Source organism: Vanellus vanellus, assembly GCF_965231255.1.
Source record: "Vanellus vanellus genome assembly, chromosome: 17".
Lineage (NCBI taxonomy): Eukaryota > Metazoa > Chordata > Aves > Charadriiformes > Charadriidae > Vanellus > Vanellus vanellus.
The window spans coordinates 3,979,688-3,999,268 of record NC_138922.1 but is presented as its reverse complement, the minus strand read 5'-3'; positions in this window follow the sequence as shown (position 1 = coordinate 3,999,268).

Below are 19,581 nucleotides of genomic sequence, written 5' to 3'. Positions count from 1 at the left end.
TGAAGGTAACAGGTCTGCTACCACGGCACGGTGCAGACGAGGGGCGAACCTGTCTGACGTAGATGTCAGGTGTGAAAGCTTGCCGATGGCTGCAAGGAAGGGTGTTCTATATTAAGCCTTCGCAAGATAAATGAGGATTGTATTTAGAGCCTGACTTAAAACCGTAAGAGACAGAGGAAAAAAAACAGATGAAAAAAATCATGACTCGCATTTCTCTCCCTAATTCACGGTGCTGGTGGTATCAAATGAGCCATGGGAGCGAAGACCAGAGTTGTAAGATGGGATTCCTGTAGTAAATCTGAATTTCCAGTCTACGCTGTTTTTAGATTTATATCTAATCAATCTCCATCTCACCATATCACAACTATCTCAGCAGCCCCTAACAGCTTCCCCCCCTCTCCCAGTCATTACAGCTATCATGTATCATTTCATTTTTTTAGCATTCATTAACATCTATTCAGGCCGCCCCTGGAGCAACGCACCCCCAGCGAAATCAGTGACATCGCCGGGGAGCAGCCTCAGCGTTCCCAGAAGGAGCATCCCAGCCAGGCTGGCCACGCTCCGACGCAAACCTCTTCCCGACGCACCTCATCAATGCCTCCACTACAATCGTTTCGGTCTTTTATTGGGACATCCCAGAAAGCAGAGCCAAAAGGGACGGTCCAAAAATAGGAACAAATCAAACCACTTAAAAAAGGTTGATGTGATCTCCTAAAAAGCTCCAGCTCTGCAGGCTCTTCTGTCGTGTCCCCCCCCCCCGCCAGCAATCTATCCCACCTACAGAAAACCAAAATACAACATAATTTTTCCACGGTGATTTAAATTCCTTGGGACAAATTATGCCCCATCACATCCTTCAAGGGTGTATATTGCTGCTCGGCAAAACCACCGCAGGGACCAGCAGGGCCAGCTGGCTGGGGGGGGAATTCTCCCAGTATGCCAGCTCCCAGAGCGGCATCATTGGTCCCAACATCCCGAATATTTCCAGATCTGGGTTTGTCTTTGCAGCAGGGTTTTTACCTGCCCACCTGGTTGTGGCGTGGAGCCCAGAAGCGCACGGAGACCGGGTGGGCGTGCAGAAGGTCCCAAGGTTTGCTGACAGCTGCTTTCCAAACTTCTAGTGGGTCCGCGGCTTCTTCGGGCTATTGTGGCACCGCAAAATGGCCTTTAAAGAGGATTATGTTGTAGTCCCCTGAAGCTATCTTGCACTATAGGAGGGATTCAAATCAATCTAAAGCCGAAGCCCAGAGCATCCAAAGGACTTCGGTCTCGGGGGGCCAAAGTAGGATGCCACCCCCAGCAGCTTGAAGAACTGCCCTTGGAGGTCCACACTGGGCAATAACAAAACCTCACCCATTTCTGACCACTCTCTTCCAACCTCTCCCATGCTTCACCACCACTCATTCACGATGGGGCAGACGGCGGGGCAAGCTCGGACCCCCGAACACGGGCCAGCGCTCAGCTCTGCGGCTGAGATGGCTCCGTGCTCCCCCGGGGGGTGGTGCCACAGCTCTCCCTCAGGACCTTCAGGTGTGGATGAACAACCTGGTTTGGTCATAGACCCGGCGCTGGGGCAAAACCAACGCAGGAATGGAGACAACCTCGCCGTGAGCTCCCTCTGTTCGGTACGCTTTAGCTGCTGAGCCTTGGTCCTGACAGCTTGTCTTGTGTCAGGGAGAAGGCACACAGGGAGGCAGAAGACCAAACCCTCTGGGCTCTTGGTCTTTTGCATGAAATAGGGCTTTCGAGCTACGTCGCGCGGCTGAACGAATTGTTTTTGCAATGCGCTCCAACGTCCTGGGACGCAAAGCGTTCCAGTGATGTTTGCCGAAACGCAAACATCAAAGCCTTTCTCTGCAATGGGCTGAAGTACTGACTGGAAAATATTTCCAAAACATGTTTCGCATCTGGAGAAACCCAGTATTCTAGAAACAAGCGGGAGAGCATTCCCGTGCAAAGTAACATTTGCAAATGCGCGTGCAAAACAGGTAAGGGTTCTTTGGAGACAGGAGATTGGAAAAATCTCCCTGATCTTAACTCTCCAAAGGCCATTTTCAGTCATGGAAAGAAAGGAAACGAAACCCATTTCCCTTCTGGAACTTCAAACAGAATTTTACTGTTGCACTACTCCCCGCATTCCATCCTCATCAATCCCATAACTTTTCCTACAGTGCTTTTCTCTACCTCAGTTGTTTATTTGATGTTTTTTTTTTTTTTCTTCCCCCCAGTAAAAAATTGTTTATAAATCCCTGAACCTTTAGATTTGCCCTCATAGGGGCAGAACACATCCTTGGCGGCTAGGAGGCTTTTACAGGTTCTTCGGTCAGAGTTCCTGAAACATTTTGACCACGTTATAGCTCATCCACATCTTCCCCTTTATTGTACGGTCCCCGGTATATTTAAAAGCAGTTAATCATACATCTGAAATGAGAGATAAGCTTTTTACATTTATTGCCACTCTCAGGTGCTGTATCGTTTTTATCCCCTTGGCTATTATCTGATGCATTTGATCTTTCTGTTTAATGCCTGCTTCCCCCATTAACTTCTTAACTTCCGTAGGCTACTGTGCCTAACATAATAGGGAATAGCTTTGATAGAAGCACACATCAGTCAAATTCCCTTACTTCAAGCTTTCACTTGAAAGGGACACAGCTAAGGTGTTTGCCATCATGTTTAAAGTACGTTCCCCGCCCCATCAATCTGTGTTTGCCATAAGCCTTTGAAAGCTCGCGACCGAGATCGCTTTCCTTAGCGGGAACTTTTCCGCCAACTTGCACCCTGCCCTGCGAAGAGAAGGCGGCCAGAGCGCGGTTACGGCAGGAAACGGCGAGGCAAGCGTTCTGCTTTCGATTTCCAGCCCTGCCACCCAATGTGCCGACCCTTTCAGATCTATGTGACTCAACTTCCCCCGTCCATAACTGATCGCTATCATATACCCCTGCAGAATTGTCAGGAGGCCGGATTAATTAATAGTTGTAGGATATTCTGAGATCCTTCAAAGGCAAAAAAAAAAAAAAAAAAATCTCTTTGTGGCTAATGCAATATGACTACACAGTTTCTTCCAAATGTGTTGGTATTTATTTAATTAGAAGGAATAAGACAGGGGGAAACCACTGGGGGATATTCGCTGTTATTAAGAAATCCCATATGCTGAAACAGAAGCCACCAGGCGAGAGCCCACACGCCGTACGTTTCTAGCTAAGCCGGGTGCTCCGCGGTGCCCGCTCACCAGCCGGCAGCACCGTCCCCGCCAGCGCCTGCTCCCGGCGGAGCATCCCGGCAGCACCGGCACCCTCCCGCCCCTCCACCGCCGAACGTGCAGAGCTTGTCCTGCAGGCACGGACAGGGCAGACAGGGCTGCTGGGACGGGTGCAAGAGGTCGGCATCCCAATAGCATCGGGAATGAGATCGGTGGCTCGAAGGGCACAAGTACGCCACAACCACGCTCCCCGTCCATTGGGAACCTCAGGTCACCCCGGCCCCTGCGCTAGCAATCAGGTCACGTACAGAGGTGGGCATGCTCATTAAAGACTTGCTAATGAAGACGAGTCTTCTGGCTTTAGCAATTACTCCCATTTCAAGGGGTAGCTGCCTCATTCAGTCCCCCTTGCCACGTGTGATGCACCAATCCTGCATCCCCACCCTTAGCTTGTTCCCTACTCACCCCTCCAGGGCTGGGCATTTTTGGCCAAAATTACCTTCCTTCTGTAGCAAGAAACCAACGCAAAGTGCAGGAGGGGTCTCAGCCCCTTCCCTGAGGAATGAAATTCCCAACATCCTCCTGCCCGACACATCTCCTTCCTTCCTGCACCATTCACCCCTCTGACATTCCCCATCATGGACCAGGTTTCTCCATCCAGAGTAAAACGAAGTTTCGCCAGCTCAGTTCAGAGCAGAAACCACCAGGCCCCCTGCCACAGGGAAACCTGAGAGATGAGACAGATTGCTGACGCCACTGAACCCTCTTCAGCCGGTCACTGCACCAGCTGCCCCACCAGGTGCTCTTACAGGTCACCCAGATGCAGATGACCTCAACCCTCTCGCCTCCATCTCCCCTGCTCAGAAAGCCCACTAGCTGCATGCCTATTATTTCCCTGCAAAGTACTATTAATTTTGCTTTAGAAAGGGGAAACCAAGGCACAAGGCACTTTTAGTAATCAAGAAGTCTCTATAACGAGGAGAAGTTGAGTCTTCCACATCCCAGTAGAATCACATTCCCATTACTGCTCATATACCCTCTGATGTTTTCTTACGAGTTTGCTTTTGCTCCCCTCTCCCTTTCTTTCTTTCCTTCTCCTTTTTAAGACGTTCCGCTAATATGTTCCTGGCTTCTTGAAGTTTATTGGAGGCCTCTCAATGTCATAAAAGCTTTGAGGAGTGGGCTGGGAACTGCTCCACGCGTGTTGCCAGACAATACAAGGAAATGCAAGATATTTATCCAGTCTGGCCGTAATATTCCACCTTGAAGAAAATACCATTCCCCCCAGTAAAACCACAGCCGAGGCTCCTACCGCTGCCAAGATGATATGGAGAAGAGGCGGCGTTAAGTTATTGATGTGCATTAAAGGGAGGAAAGTTTCAGATCAGTGCTGGTTAGGATTCATCTGGAAGCAACAAAATAGCCCGATGGAGATAAATCCGTCCATCAGGCAAATCACCAAGAGAATTTATTAAGACTTAACACCCCTGGGTTACACTCAAACCCCGTATCTATTTCACAAAGCAAAGAGGGTTGTTATTTTCTTTCTGACCTCCCCTAAACTGGACTAAGTAATCAATTCTCGTGTCATCTAAGCTTGCCATATCTAATCTGGGGACGGCTTCCCCCTTCCCCCCGGTGACTCTGCGCCGGTTCTGAGCCCACTTGAACTTCACTTGGCGACAGGGGGCAGGCGGCGCGAGCAACTTCTCTTGACAGCTAATTATTTTGCAGCATACCAATCTCGCAGAGGATAATATCGCTTGGAAACAGGCTGCTCTTTACCTTATTTGAGCACTTCTGCAGAGCAAAGAGACCAGCAGAGGTGGGGTTCCCCAGGGGGGGCGTATATACACCTTTTTATTAAAACCCTAGAGAAGTTGCGACGTTAACAAGAAGCGACACAAATCCATGACCTAGAGAGTTCTGCGCCTTTCTCTTCCCCCAGTGAAGCTGATGCCAAATTCTCCCTTTGGAAGAACAAGAAGCCCTGAACCACAAGCACACGGGGCTGCCCAGTGACCCCCAGTCCGCAAAGGGGATGACCAAGGTGGACTCGGCCCACGTAGCATTCACAGGGTATTCCTCACTACGGGTAGGAAACTTTCACGGACAGGTCAACACTCATGCTCCAGGAGGGACTTGGTCCACGCCGTATGAAGCACGGGCAGGGTCAAAGATGGGCTTTTGTTCCAGGGTGGTTTGTAGCAAGTTACAGAGTGTGAAGGCGGCAAACATCAAGGGAGGGGTGGAGAAACGTCATGGTTGCTCAAGGGGCGAGGACAGAAGCAGAGACTCTGACCAAAACTTCTCTTCAAAACTGCAGTCTGAAGAAAGACCACCCTACAGAGCAACGTGTTGGAGGGAAGAACCAGCTCGCATTCAGAAGCGCCATTAATTTAAAAAAAAAAAAAAAAAAAAAAAAAAAAAAAAAAAAAAAAAGATAATTGGGCTAAGGATTTTTCATTACAAAAATGTAATTTTCCATTTTCCAGTGTCACAACCTTCCGTGAAGGTGAAGAGAGTGATTTATTGACCCACTTTAAGTGACAGCAGTGCTCAGGAAAGCTCCATAGCCCAGCCACGGCCAACCATTGAGTTCTCCCAGCACCATGGCAGGCAAAAACCTCAAAGGGACTCAAGCAGAGCACTTAGAGGACCACATGATAGAGACGATAGTGTGAAGACACAAGGGATACTGCCTGCGAAGCGGATCAAAAAAATCCAGATGTAATGACTTGTGGAGCCTTGGTGAGCACAGAGGGCTTTCTGAAGATGCTGACTTCAGGATGTGCGTGGGGGGAGAGAGGGATTAAGATTGGCATCGCGCCATCTCCTCGTAATTGCTGTTTGTAAAATTCTGCACCTGCAGGACGAGGTGATTGATTAACATGCTTCATAAATCTCAGGCAGTTGAACAGCTACAACGCGGTTACAATTTTCTTCATAAAGTTCTAGCCATGAAAAATAAAATGGGTTTCCAAGGGAACCCAGGAGTTTCCACAAACATAGTTGATTTGGTTGAATTCTTTTTTTAATGAAAACTTCCAAAATGAAACAAAATGATAAATGTTCATTTTGAAAGGTGTCATTTTGGTTTTGTTCTCCAAATCTGGAAGGACTCTGACTTTCCATTCCTTTCTTTCTCGCTTCTTTTTCTTCCTCTTTAAAGTTTTCTTCTCTTTCAAAGCTTGGAGGAAAAAAAAGAAAACACCCAAAAAAACAAACACACAACTGTTTCCCCTGTATTTTTCCTTTCCTAACTTCTCTCATTTTTGCAAGTGGAAAATAAAATAAAAAACAAACCAAGAACAGAAAGAAAGAAGTCTAAAAAAAACTTAAAATAAAAGTGAAACCTGTCTTCCATGGGATATATAATTAAACTCATCATCTTCTTTTAAGCATCTCACTTAAAATAAATGGCATTTCCCAAACAGACCTACTTTCCGTGCTTACTGCATTGTGTGACACTGGATCTCAAAGGGAATTGAGAGGGTGTGCATAACTCTATCCACCTTAAAAAGGGAGATAATCAGGGTACAGGGCTGGGAAATTACTGCAGAGTGGGGGATTCACCTACATTCAGGTGAGAAGAGGTGCACTATAGAGATGACTACGAAAAACAGGACTCCCGGTGGTAGACTCAGATAGAAACGTTTCCATTTCAGCATCTTTGCTGACAAGAACTCAGTGATAGGGCTGGAACATTAAATGTTTCATCTCTGAGTCCACTAAGAGTTTGTCGTTATGGTATCTAATGCCCCAAACAGCCCAAATGGAAAGTAAGCCCAAGGTAGTTTCCACACCACCTCCATGCTCCGGAGACCTTTGTCCAGCAGCATTTTTGGCTGTGCCCAAATACGTCTAGAGGATTTTTAATATTTTTTTTTTAACACGAAAAACCTCTTCTACAAAAAAAAATAAAATAAATCAAAATCCTCCCACTCCCCCCCCCCCCCGCATGAAAGTGTCTCCCTGAAGACAAATGTTTTAGTTGCTCGCAATCACGTTTAAGTGTCTCAAAGAAGCTGTAGGATAATAATAATAAATAATGCATCTTATAACTCAGTATTAGCTTAATCCTTGCAGAAAACTTGCACCGGTGCAAAACAGATGCTTTTGCACGGCCCCTGGGGTAACACACAGCACATCTGGACAGCAGAGGACCGTAGAGCCGGCATCCCCCTCCCCGTCCCCACCACCAGCCACGAGCCACCTTCAGCAACGCCTCTCCCCCCTCCGCCCCTCTGGTTGCATATCTCCCACCAAGGAGACACTGTCATCATCGTGCCTTCGCAGGAATACATCAGAAAAATACCAGTTGCCATATGCCACCTAATATTTCAGCGCAGATGAGTGAATGCAGCTTGGCAGAGAACTTCCTAGTTTGATCAAATTGGCCCCATCTGTCTGTCCCTTATGGAAACAACGCCGCCGCCAACGAAATATTGGCGCTCCATGATTTCCACCCCCCCCACTCCCCCCTTTCCATTTTTACGGGTGCAATTGTGCGATCCGTGCTATTTTTATGTCTCCGTACAAAGGCTTCGTGCCCACGTCGGAGCTTTCACGCTTCATTCCCGGTACCCACATTCTCCCGCCGCTCCGTAAGAGAGGATGCTTTCAGGGCAGATGGATGATTTCAAGCAGTAGGAGCCAAAAGGGAGTTATTAGAGGCCAGTTCACCCAGTAGCCAGAAAGGCTGCACCAAGGAAGCAAAGCCCTTTTTAGCTATCCCGTGCCCCAAGGAAGCCCGGCTGCTGCTTCGCGGTCCCACCGCAGGGAGAAGATACATCTCCAACGCTGCCTGCGGTCATTGCTGCGGCACGGCACAACGCCGGGACACTTGAGGAACGGCCCTTCCATGCTAACACCAGTGCCTGGGCATCGCATGAGCATACGGAGAAAAGAAAGGAATAGCGAATGCTCTGAAGAAGAAGAAAAAAAATAAAAAAATCATTTTCCCCTCTGTTTTTTTGGGGGGGATGTTGATTTTACTCCCTGCCTTGAAGAACCTCTCGCTTTTTCCTTCTGCGCATAAACTGGCGGAGAATTTTCAGCTGAAATGGAAACATTATTCGGGAGTAATTTCTGGGTTTTATTATTATGATTATTATTATTTGCGGCTAACTTCATAAGCTTTGCGAGGACTGCGCCTTTCAGGCAGGCAAAATTCCTTTTTCCAGCATCTGAGGCCGCAACCTTTCCCTGACCTCCCGCTCTGCAGGTTAACAGGAGGTTAACGCTGGAAAAGCAAATCAAAGCCAAAACGACACCGGTTACCTGTTCCGGTTTGTGTTGCTTTATGACTCCTGGGACCACATGCCTGACCGCTTGCCATCTCCCCCGGGGGGAGCTATAAAGTAATAATGTCTCTTTATTTCCTGCCCGGGAGCGCATTTCAACCCCTGCCTTTCAAAACAACCGAATGAATTTCTCTCTTTCAAGCCTCTCGCTGCGAGCAGAGAAAACGAGAAGGGGGAGACGATGATAACCTAATCGCTGGACTCTTTTTAAGAAGCGGAATTTCCTCTGTAGTAACCGGTTTGAATATCCGCCAAACGACAAAGCTCCCAGCGTTCCCAGTACCCAGCCAGCGTTAACAGGAAAGCAAATACGACGCACCGCTCTGGATTGGGTTCTCGCACGAAACGAAGGCACCAGTTGGTCATTAAACAGAAGGGGCGCGTTCTCTCGTTTGCACTCATGGAAATACGGCACAGCTCCACGGAGACGCTGAGCTTTGGCTTGGAAGACGCGACACGAAGTTAAAAGGAGGAGCAAGTTAGTAAAAGAGGAAAATCTGGTGAGGTCGGAGCCCGGTCTGGACGGGGAATGTTTCTGGAGAGGTTTAGGGCATGTGCCCAAGGTTACAGAGGGAGGCTGTGGAAAGCGGGGTTCTACTCAGGACCTCCCGAATGCCAACACGGGGCCTTTGGCAGCCACACATCGCCTCAAGTTACACGTCTAAACACAGACTTAAGTGCCCCGCTTGGTGCACATTTGATGATCTGATACATAATCCCAAAAGAGAAATAATAAGAACCACAGGGCGCCGGTCTCTCCGCGCAGTCAGCCTCTTGATCCATTTGCTTTCATCTCAACCAGAGGAATTTTTCATCTCCCATTTTATGGTCTCCTTTCACGACAATAGGTTGGGGCCGGGCAGCAGGGCCGCACGTTATCGTTATAATGAGAACTATCAGAGTAGAGCAGTTATTAATCACCCGGTCGTATGATCCATTAAAACAAATTCTTATTAACCGCAAGACATATGTTTTTCTCCTGAACTCCAGAGATAATGCCTGAAAGCAGATGGAAGAACTGCACTCACAAATTAAATTTGATGGGGCTTTTAAGAATAAATTAAGCCTGGCAGGCCTCTCCTCCTTTAATTAAGCTGCTGTGTAACTTCGAGAATGTACTTGTTGCTGGCTACGGGTGAAGCTGAGGGGGTCTATTTTCTACCTGTTTCTTCGCTGCTGGTTGCTTCGAAGACCACGAGCTAAATCCTCCCCTGCTGTAAAGCACCGCAGCCAGGGAAGCGGGGAAACCTCTGGCGAGCCACTGGAGCTGGACCGTTTGACTTCCAGCTAAATCTCTCAGTGTTTTATCGTAACTAATGCCTACGGAATGAGTTCTGACATATTTGCCAGCTCCAAGTCTCACCATCTCTCTCCATGGAGTAATTCGGGACGACTGATGGGCAGTGGTACACCCTTGCCCCTGCTCTGGAGCATCCCCCTGTGCCCGCGGCAATATAACTTTAAGGAGTAAGAACCTGCCGGTGGGTTGAAGTTGTTCTCAGCCGATATCGACACGAGCACAGGACACGACTGATTGTGGAAATACCTTGTGGGTATGCACACAGCAGCACCGTGGGACTGAAGGGACCAGCCCTACCTCATCCCCAATGTCACTGGGGAGCATCAGGACATCAAAAGTGACATAAAGCTTTGATGAAAGCAGCTAAACGTAAAGCCCTGTAGGCAAATCCACTCCTCAGTGGAAGTTGCCTCCTCACAGCCCTGCAAACTCCAGGAGCTCTTTTTGAAGCGCAGTAAGAAAGGGCTGAGTTTCACCCGCGTCGCTCCAGCTCCTAAGGTTACGGAAGCCGGTAAAACAGACTCAGAGATACAATGCACCAAATTTGAGGTTTCTAAGCATCAGGCATGGGATTTACACGCCTAAACAAGCACCTAGCTACATTTTGGATTTCCCAAAGCATCCCTCTCCCAGCAGCCCGAAGGGAGACGTGAACCTCTTCTGTAAGGGCCCGGATCTCCCGGAGTAATTGCATCTCCCCGCTCATTACACACACCTCCCATATGATACTGTGTCTAAAATAGCACTGGGCACCTATCTTTAGACACCTGAATCGGTCCTTGGGTGTCTAACCTCAGGAAGCATTTAGACTCCTCCTGGTCAATGGAAAGAGTCCGGCACCTTCAGGGGCTGCTTCGTTCCTACACCGCGGACTAATTGCCCTCAGAAGCCTAAACGACTGGCTTACTACCAGATGCCTAATTTTTGGTAGCTAAATTGAGATGAAATGAATAGCTTTGCCTGTGTATAGTTCCCTAGGCGAACACAGCAGGGACCCAAACGAGCCCAAATGGTTTCTATAAAGATTCAAATCAATACTCTTAGATTGATTTTTATTTATTTTTTTCTTTATATACAGCATTTTCTCCATTTCTGCCAAGCACAACTCTGGAGGAAAGTATATTTTCACACAGAAAGGCTAGGTAAAATGTCTTTTAAGAGTGTAAATTTCAGAGGTAGATTCACTTACATATTACAGGGGAAATTTAAAGTCAAGACAAGGAGAAGAAAATGCCTCAGGAACAGCGAGTGATCTATCAAAGGATTTCTATACTACTTTCATATCCTCTTTTCATCCACAAACTTCACTAATAACCACTATTTCCATTGCCTAAGAGGCCTTTACTGCCTTTAGAAAGTAAAATATGAATTGCTCAAGTATTTGGGAGAGCTATTTATAGAACACACTGAAGTTAGTTAGGGCAGGTTTAAATAGAAGGAACCCACCCCCCCTTTAACCCTAGCAGAGTACACGCACGCAGAGTTAACCGGGACTAATGACATGTTTAATCAGGGGAGTTATTTGAACACCTTTGTTCGATACTCCTGGAAGTATTTAAGGTGTGTACACAAGGTTTTCTCAAGGGCGCCAGAACATAGCTGGAACGAACAGCTATCGCAACGGATGTCTTGTTTTCCCTCGCTCCCAGACGCTATGGGGGTATCCCCCCCCCCATCAACCTCGACAGGAGCCGCACGTTAAAGTTTGATTGACAACTCTTCCCCTCTCTTTCTCCATTTATAAGAATAATCTTTATTATTTGGATATAGCAGTGTTTCTTCAGCGTAGTGGTACATTGCGAAGAGGTGGACCAACTCTCACTATGGCTTATTCCGCATTAACTCTCCCCCAGTGCACAACCGTCTCTGGGGGCTGGTGGTGGGAGAAGATGGCCTAACATCCCCCAGATGAACAGAGCACCCAGCACCAAATCCTCCGCCAAGGATTTGTAGACGCAAGGAGACAGCAGATTTATGAGAAGTTCCTCAGCTTTGTAAAGAGCCTCCTAACTTCTGTTTTAAGCCTTCAATGCGTATATAGTTCGTGACCGCCTGGAAGAAGGTGACGTCGTCTCAAACAACACTCCACAAAATATTTCACCAAACCACCGTTCAGGCAATCGGTAGCCGGCCTGAATGCACGGCAGCACATAAATAGAGCGGGAAAACCACAAAAACCTGGCAGGAATCTACCCAGGTGACAGGGCAATGCTCCACAAGTTCCTCTCGTCCCAGAACGCCCCCAGCAGTGAGGGACCATCTCATCGCTATAAATAGAGCGCAAACGGCCCCAAATGGATATTGGCACTCTGAGCAGGGCCCTAATTTATCACTGAAGCACCATTTTAATATCAAAACAGAAAGGCACTAATCCCTTCCCAAGTACTTTATGCCTGTTTAACAAGCAGCCTTCATGCCCTGCTTTATTCTTGTATTATTTTTCCTTCTAAATATTGAATAACAAGGTCTTTCCAAGCCAGAGTCCCAGTCAAGTGCCAAAATAAAATCTGCCCCATCAAAGGGCAAGTAAATTATCATGAAAGGGTAAAGATCAAGAACAGTTTCATTATCTATTACACTTATTTACTGAAAATAGAGAAGACAACTTACCCCTTGGCAGACAGATTCCTCCCTCTTAAATATTACAAGGCAAAGCATCCATTGGCTTGCTTACTACTGTAATGGATAACGAAGAGTGTTTCTGCTCTACTAATGAGCCTGAATCTCCTCTAGGGTCTATAGGAAAGGGATGGTACCATTTAAATACAATCACCTACAATAGGCCCCACGGGACCTCAGCAGCTATACCGCCTTACCTAGCTAGGTAAACTTCTGCTTCTATTTATTATGCTCCCCAGTTCCAACACTTCATCATGAAGTTCTTCTGCTTTTTCATGGGGACCAGAATAGTAAGAGCACAGCCGTTTTCCACGTTTCTCACGTCAAACTCCAGATCTCCAGGCCTGCTCTGGCCTACACAGCACAGGCCGGTAAGCGGAAACCACGGCGGGATCCTGGCTGTTATATTCCAGGACAGGAGAATTTTGCAGAGGGATAAAGATGTGATTTCCCAGAGATCGGTAGCGAGCTCAAAAATTCACTGCACCTCCACGTCCTCTTCTTAAGCCAAAACTTGTTGGCGGCGGGGGGGGGATAAAGACCAACAGCAACAATTTTCAGACTCGGTTATTAACATGGAATGAAACAGAAATGGGGATTTCTGCAGCCACACTTGCGCAGTGCTGGAGTTTGTCGGATGCTATAGAAATCCAGTCTGTTCTACCAACACCTCCCGGCCCACCGCAACCACAGCTCAACAACTATATCAGTGACCACTGCATCACTAGAAACGTGTGTTTACACGTTGCTACGGGTCCGCACGCCATAGAAATCTGTCTCAAGGAGCTGACAGCGTGGAGTTTCTCCTGTTTTTTGAAACGTCACCAGACAGCCAGGCTTGCTGCTGTGGAAAAAAAAAAAAAAAAACACAAAACCTCTGCATATGCGGTGGTGGCCATGGGGGAAATATAGGCGAAATAGTCTTGTGATCAAAGCAGGGTGGAGAAACTGTGACTGCAGCATGTTTCTGTGCCTGGAGCTGCTGAACTGCACCTCCTCCATCACGGGGAGGTGCATAGCCAGGACAGACCACGGGCACACAACTGGCCAACCCCACAGATGTCCGGAGGAGAGAAGGCAGCTTCCAGCTTGCCAAAGAGGCAAGTGTGACAAGTGCAAGGTGTGCAAGACAGCTTTCGGACTTCAGAAGACTCTCCAGCACTTGGGTCTCTGCTGTCGGGGAAGGTATTGTAGCAAAATGACATGTACTCAAGGATGAGGGGCACCAAAGAAGCCCAAAGGTGAGCCAGTTGCAGAAACCACCGAGAAGTTTGCTCTTAGTTTAACATGGACCTGAACTGAAGCCCAATGGTGTAAAGCTCCAACGGGGTCAGATCTTTCTGAACGGAATGAAAAAAAAAAAACTGACTCGGGGACCAAGGGTGAGCTGGTCTGGGGGAACAGCCAGCGCACAACAAGCACTGGGACCTCATCAGGTGAGTGCAGCTCTTTGCGCTGGATACCAAAGGCAAGTTTGGATTGAAGAAGGCAAAGGCCCGTGCCTCCACCGTGCAGCCCCAAATTAGCACCAGCCCTAAGCCCCGAACTGCCCAAAGCAGAAGCTGCTGTCCCTCAGCCCGGTAATGGGGTGCTGCACAACCCTGGGGCCTAGAACTCCCATCAGGAGGAGGTGAGGTGTTCAGCGCTGCCGGGACAGAGATGTTTGTAGCTTGAAAAACACTTAAGTTTGAGAAGATGACAGATACTGATGGGTTTACGAATAAACTGTGTAAGGGATCTGTATGCTCCATGCACTACAGCAAGCCCTGCATCCCACAATCCTCCGTGGGAGTTGAGAAAAATATGAAATGCATGCTGTCTTTATGAGATGGGGTGACCTTGTCACACACGCGGCTCTAAAGAAGCAACGTAATGGCATCTATTAGATAGAGTCCAGATCCTCTGTAAACTTATCGCACATTTGATATACCGTCCCCAACCAGAGGTCTGCAATGAAACGCAAAGCCAAGGAAAACTGGCCCAGGCACGGGTCCTGCTGCCAAGCTGAGCCCAAGGCCGGGCTCCGCACAGGTTTGACTAACACCAGGCAAAGCGCCAAGCGAGCCCGGTGCAAACTGTAACGCAAATCCAGGTTTCACACTCAAACTGAGCAGACCTCAGAGGTTGGGCTTGAATTTCTGCGGCCAAAACCTCTCCATGAGGAACGCTCCGAATGCTGCCACGAGCTTCTGTGGCCCCGCGGCTGTGCCAGCAGCGATATCTGCTCCTGCTTCGGCTGCTTTTCGCTTTCCTTCACCCCCTCTCCCCCCCTCCAGGCTCGCCCACCCCCGGAGAGCCTTCCAGCAGCACGTTCACATGGCACACGCTTCTGATATATGCCCAACAGGGAAAAAAAAACAACACTATAGGAAGAGCAGCAGACAACTCCCTCCACATCAGCTGAAGCATTTCCACGGAGGGGTCCCACAGCTGCAGGTGGGACACCCAAAGGCTGGTGGGGAGATGCTGAAGGACACAGCCCATAGTGTCACCTTCTCGCTCGCTGGCCAGAAGGAGCCTCTACCTAACAGCCACCGAGACACATCCTCTCTGCCACCCGCTCAAATACAGCCTTCCCGACCAAGCGCCCGCTTTTCACACAGTGATCCCGGGGAATAAAACCCATCGGCCACGCCATGACTCGCCTTCCCCAGAAGAAGCAGCTCTACCCCCAGCTCAGAGAGAAGGTCCACTGGGTGAAATCCCACATCCCCAGGCCTGGGGGAATTTTTCCTTTGCTCACACAGGAACAGAAGGACACTTGGAGATTTTAAGGCCAGAAAAGAACACTGTGCTCCCATAGTCTGTCATCCCACTACTTAGTAATCACCAAAGCCAGCCCCCCAGAGCACCCCCTGACACTGTGAGCACCCATAAACAAGAGGCTTCCACGGGCAGGAGATGGCAGAGCCATGGCAGTGCTGTGCCAGGGGCCACTGCCACCAACGGGAGAAAGACGAGAATGTGACGATTCATCTTCGAGTCTGCTTCCAAAGCATCTCTCATTTGTACCAATTAGCCACATCGCGGCATTTGGGAGCATTAGAGATCTTTTTTTAATCCATCTTTTCATCTTTGTCTATGGCTTCTTTTAAGTTTTCAGCTGGTGTGATCTTTACTGCCCCATTCTTTGTTCAGATTACAATAATTTGTCATTTGTGTGCAGACAGTTTCTTAACTACTCCTGTGTTAGAAATAACCTTTGAAGCAATATTGGTTCTTTTATCTCCAGGGTCCTGCAAAGCACAGAGCTATTGAATGGCAAGGCATTAAGGATGCAAAGAAACCCCCATAAGGCAACACATTAAACGTGAGCTCTCTCGCTATGGAAATGGAAGGATTGTACAGTACAATTGCTCAAATCCAGACTGGGTTAGGAATAAAACCCCGCTTGAAAAAGTTTCATGGCACCTAAGCTGTTTTATCATCTGTAGCCTTAATTTTGGAGGCAGGAAAAGTACTGTAATGGTCTTATTTTATTGACAATTCAGGCGTATTCACTCATTCTTTGGCATTTTCTTTCCCTCAGCATAGTCATTCATGGAGTCATACACTTCCAGGCCAGCCAGGAGTACAATTGGGATGATCTAGTTTTAGTTGCTGTGTAACAGAGGAGAATGAGAGATAACACCATGAAGCCACATCAAATCTACTGCCGCTATGTAGTTACTCCTCAGAGTGTCAAAAGACCCGACTGGGGAACTCTGGACCCGTGATTTTTATTTCTAGCTTTTCAAGACTTCAAGAAGTCCCAAGGGCTTAGATTGCAGGAACAGAATTCCAACATTTAAAAGAGCAAAATGAGCAACCTGCAGAACTATAGCACAATTAGCCCTGATGCCAGGGCAGAAAAATAGCACATTTAAGACTACCAGGGAATTACAGGCTAGCGCACGACGAGTGCAAGGCACCGTAAACCCTGCTTTTGGGGGAATTGTCAAATCAAGCTATCTTTTTTTTTTTTTTTTTTTTTGTGACAAGATTATAGGCTCGCTGAATAAGCCAACTCTGCTGAGAACGTGCGCTTGGATTTCTCAAAGGCATTCAGTTTAGCATCATGTGATGGCTTTATTTAAAAATATGCATCGTAGGCAGTAAGTAGAGCACATGTTGCATTGCAGGCTGCCTGGCACGTTTTAAATGTAGCTGTTACAGGCAGATATTTGGGGTCAAGGGGACATTATAACCAACAGGTTCCCCTGGGGACCTGCTCCAAGGGCCAAGTCGTCCCCCCTTTTCGGAGAGGACATGGAAAATGAGAGTTGTTCACAAAGAGAAATCCCTTCGTCCTCATTAGCACATCACTTATCAACGTATTAGTCACAGCTGCTTTCTCCATTGCAGGCACAAGTTTTCCGAGGAGGTCTGGGGCATCTCCCAAGCAACACCCAGTACTGGCGCACTCACGGGGCTGCAGACACACAAGGCAACCCTACAGATGGCCCCCAGTCACAGCGCAGGTAACTTCCCACCCAGCTGGGATCCCACTCCCATCTACCCAGCAGGGTAATTCAGGGTGTTCAGTTAAACTGGTTATCAATGGAGGTTTGAAACTCCCATCGCTGAAATCCTGTAAGAATAAGTTACACAAAAAAAATCTCTCAGGATGACAAAGGTGGAGCTGATCCCACATGGATTAGGGGCTGGCTAGATAACCTCTTGAAAGCCCTTAAAACTCCACTTCCTACAGTTCCTTTGACACACAAATCTTAGGTCCGGTTTTTGTGGGTTTTTTTTTGTTGTTGTTTTTTTTTTTTTTAAAAAAAAAAACTCTTAATTTTTATACACGCACAGCAAATAGAAGTGCGAACAGTTACTTATATAAATGCTACTCCACAGGCACTGAATGTCCTCATTTAGGGACGCAACAGGACTGGTAGATATTAAGCGTTACCCCACATGCGGGCACAAGACTTTATCTACAGCTGACAGAAGACGCTACAGGTCGAGCCCCAGCTAAGGTCACCTTGCCAAGGTCTCTCTTCAGCCCACCACAAATGCAACTCCTTAACCTGTCACAGGTTTCCTGGATTACCTTAACCGTCTTTCTGCAAACAACACAACTCCACGTCTGTAAACACGGGACACCCCTCTCCTCCTCAGAGCAGCCGACGGGTGCGTTACCGCGCAGCGGGGAGTTGGTTATGGGTTACCTTATTTTGTACTTCAGTGCATGGCACGCTCTGCTGCCTCAGCGTTGGTCTCTGGACTTCTCCCTTAGACCGCACACAGCAGGAAAAGCACTGCTGGAAAGCAACAGGCTCATCTCAGGACCTAAATACCATCATTTACCAGCGGGGTTCAGCGTGATGCACGCAGGGAGACTCAGAGGGAGCTTCTCCCATATGGATGGGACGTGCCCTGACCCCACGCTTCTCTTCTCCAGGGAAATGACAAACCATCTCAGAGGTGCAGCCCCGCTTGCCCCGGCTCCCAAAAGCAACAGATACGAAGGGCAATGAAAGCGAAGGAGAACAGAAAGACACGTCTACCGCCACCATGATGCTCATCGAGGGTTGCTGCCAAGACTCAATAACACTGATAACGCTGTAAGCTCACTTCTTCCAAAACATCCCAGCGCAGGATGAGGAAAAATCTCCCCGCTGGGGTGAGCCTGCTTCCTCTCCACTCTGTCAAACCCAGGGGAAGATGGATGGCACTTAAAAGCCACCGGTCAGAGAAGGAAGAGGGTCAGAGCACAAAGGCCATCTGTTGCCATCTGAGGACATCAGCTGAACAAAGAGGGAGCGAGCACCAGGACCACACCGGAAACCCCTGTGGACCTGCAGCCTTCATCCATCAAAGCGGGCAGAGCAGAGGCCATGGCAGCGTCTGTCAGTCTCCAGCAAGGGTAGCAGGTCCCTCCGTACGCACAAACCATCACAGCAAAGAGGTTGTTCTCAGGTTGTGCTCTTGGAGGTGTACTACCTACCACTGCTTCGGGACGCGCGCGTACCTGCAGCGTATTGCAAAGAGCTTTACGTTACAGGCTCCGAGGGGCGATCGCTAAGCCTCGCTGGCCGCGTCGGCTTTTCGGGCAGCCCGCAGGAATTACACAACCCAAATCCTGGGCAACGCAAAAGAGATTTTTGCGGTATAAATACAGCCAGCCGGAGTCATCCCAGGCTTCGGCAGCATTATATATAACCAAGGAGGAATGCAGGCAGCTCTGTCCATGCATGCCTAAGGAGTTATTTTAAACACGTTCAGGGGATTTAGAGCCAACGTTTATGAAATAGTTGAGGAGTGTGGTAAGAAGTGTAACAATTAAAATATCGGCAAGTAGCGGGTTGGGTCCCTGATTTTTGCCGGAGGTTTGCCAGCGCCAGGCCAGTGAAGGTGCGGATCGGTCGCCGTGGCGCAAGCGGGGGCGGGCAGAGCAGTGAGAGTGAGGACCAGGCGCCCCGAGGCCCCGGTGATGGGCCCTTCCGCCTCCCTGTGCTCAGCCCCACTGCTGCAGGTGTTCTCCAGCCACCACCACCAGGTGAATGTACCAGCGAGACCCTCTCTTCTCTGCCCTTCTAGAAACAGCTCCAACCCAGGTGATATTGGGCTCCTGCAGGGTGCACGCAGGGCTAAGTTAGCAGGAGGCTCACGATTTCCATCAAATCGCAAATTGGCAGTAGGAGAGCAACCCACTGCTGGTATCCCTCTGCCCTCTCCCCATCATCCTCTGGGCTCCATCTCACCTCCCTCCATCCCCCAGTGAACCCCAATTTCCAGCAGATCTGCCAGCCATGCCTGTTGCTCTCTGCAGAGCCCGCAGGGCAATTAATCAGCCAATTTGTCACAACTCTTCCCAGCCATAACACAGCCTGCTGCACGGGGACGGGGCTGTCCTGTACCCCCTTCCTCAGCACAGGAGGGCTGAGGGGACAGATACCGAGACCACGAGGGAAGACGCATCCGAGAAACGGGGGCAACCCATGGCGACAAAACCCCAAAGATGTACCAAACACACCCCAACTGCTGGTGGAGACCGACTCATAAGAGCAGACTAGAAACATCCCAACATAAAAAAAAAAAAAAAAAAGCCCTAAAAGGTACAGAAGATGAAATTCAGCTCCTCAGCACCAGGATTTTGTCCCCACAGGTCAACCCTATTGCACCGCTCACCAGCATGGAGAGCCTTTGACTCGCCGCAGGACACAAGGAAA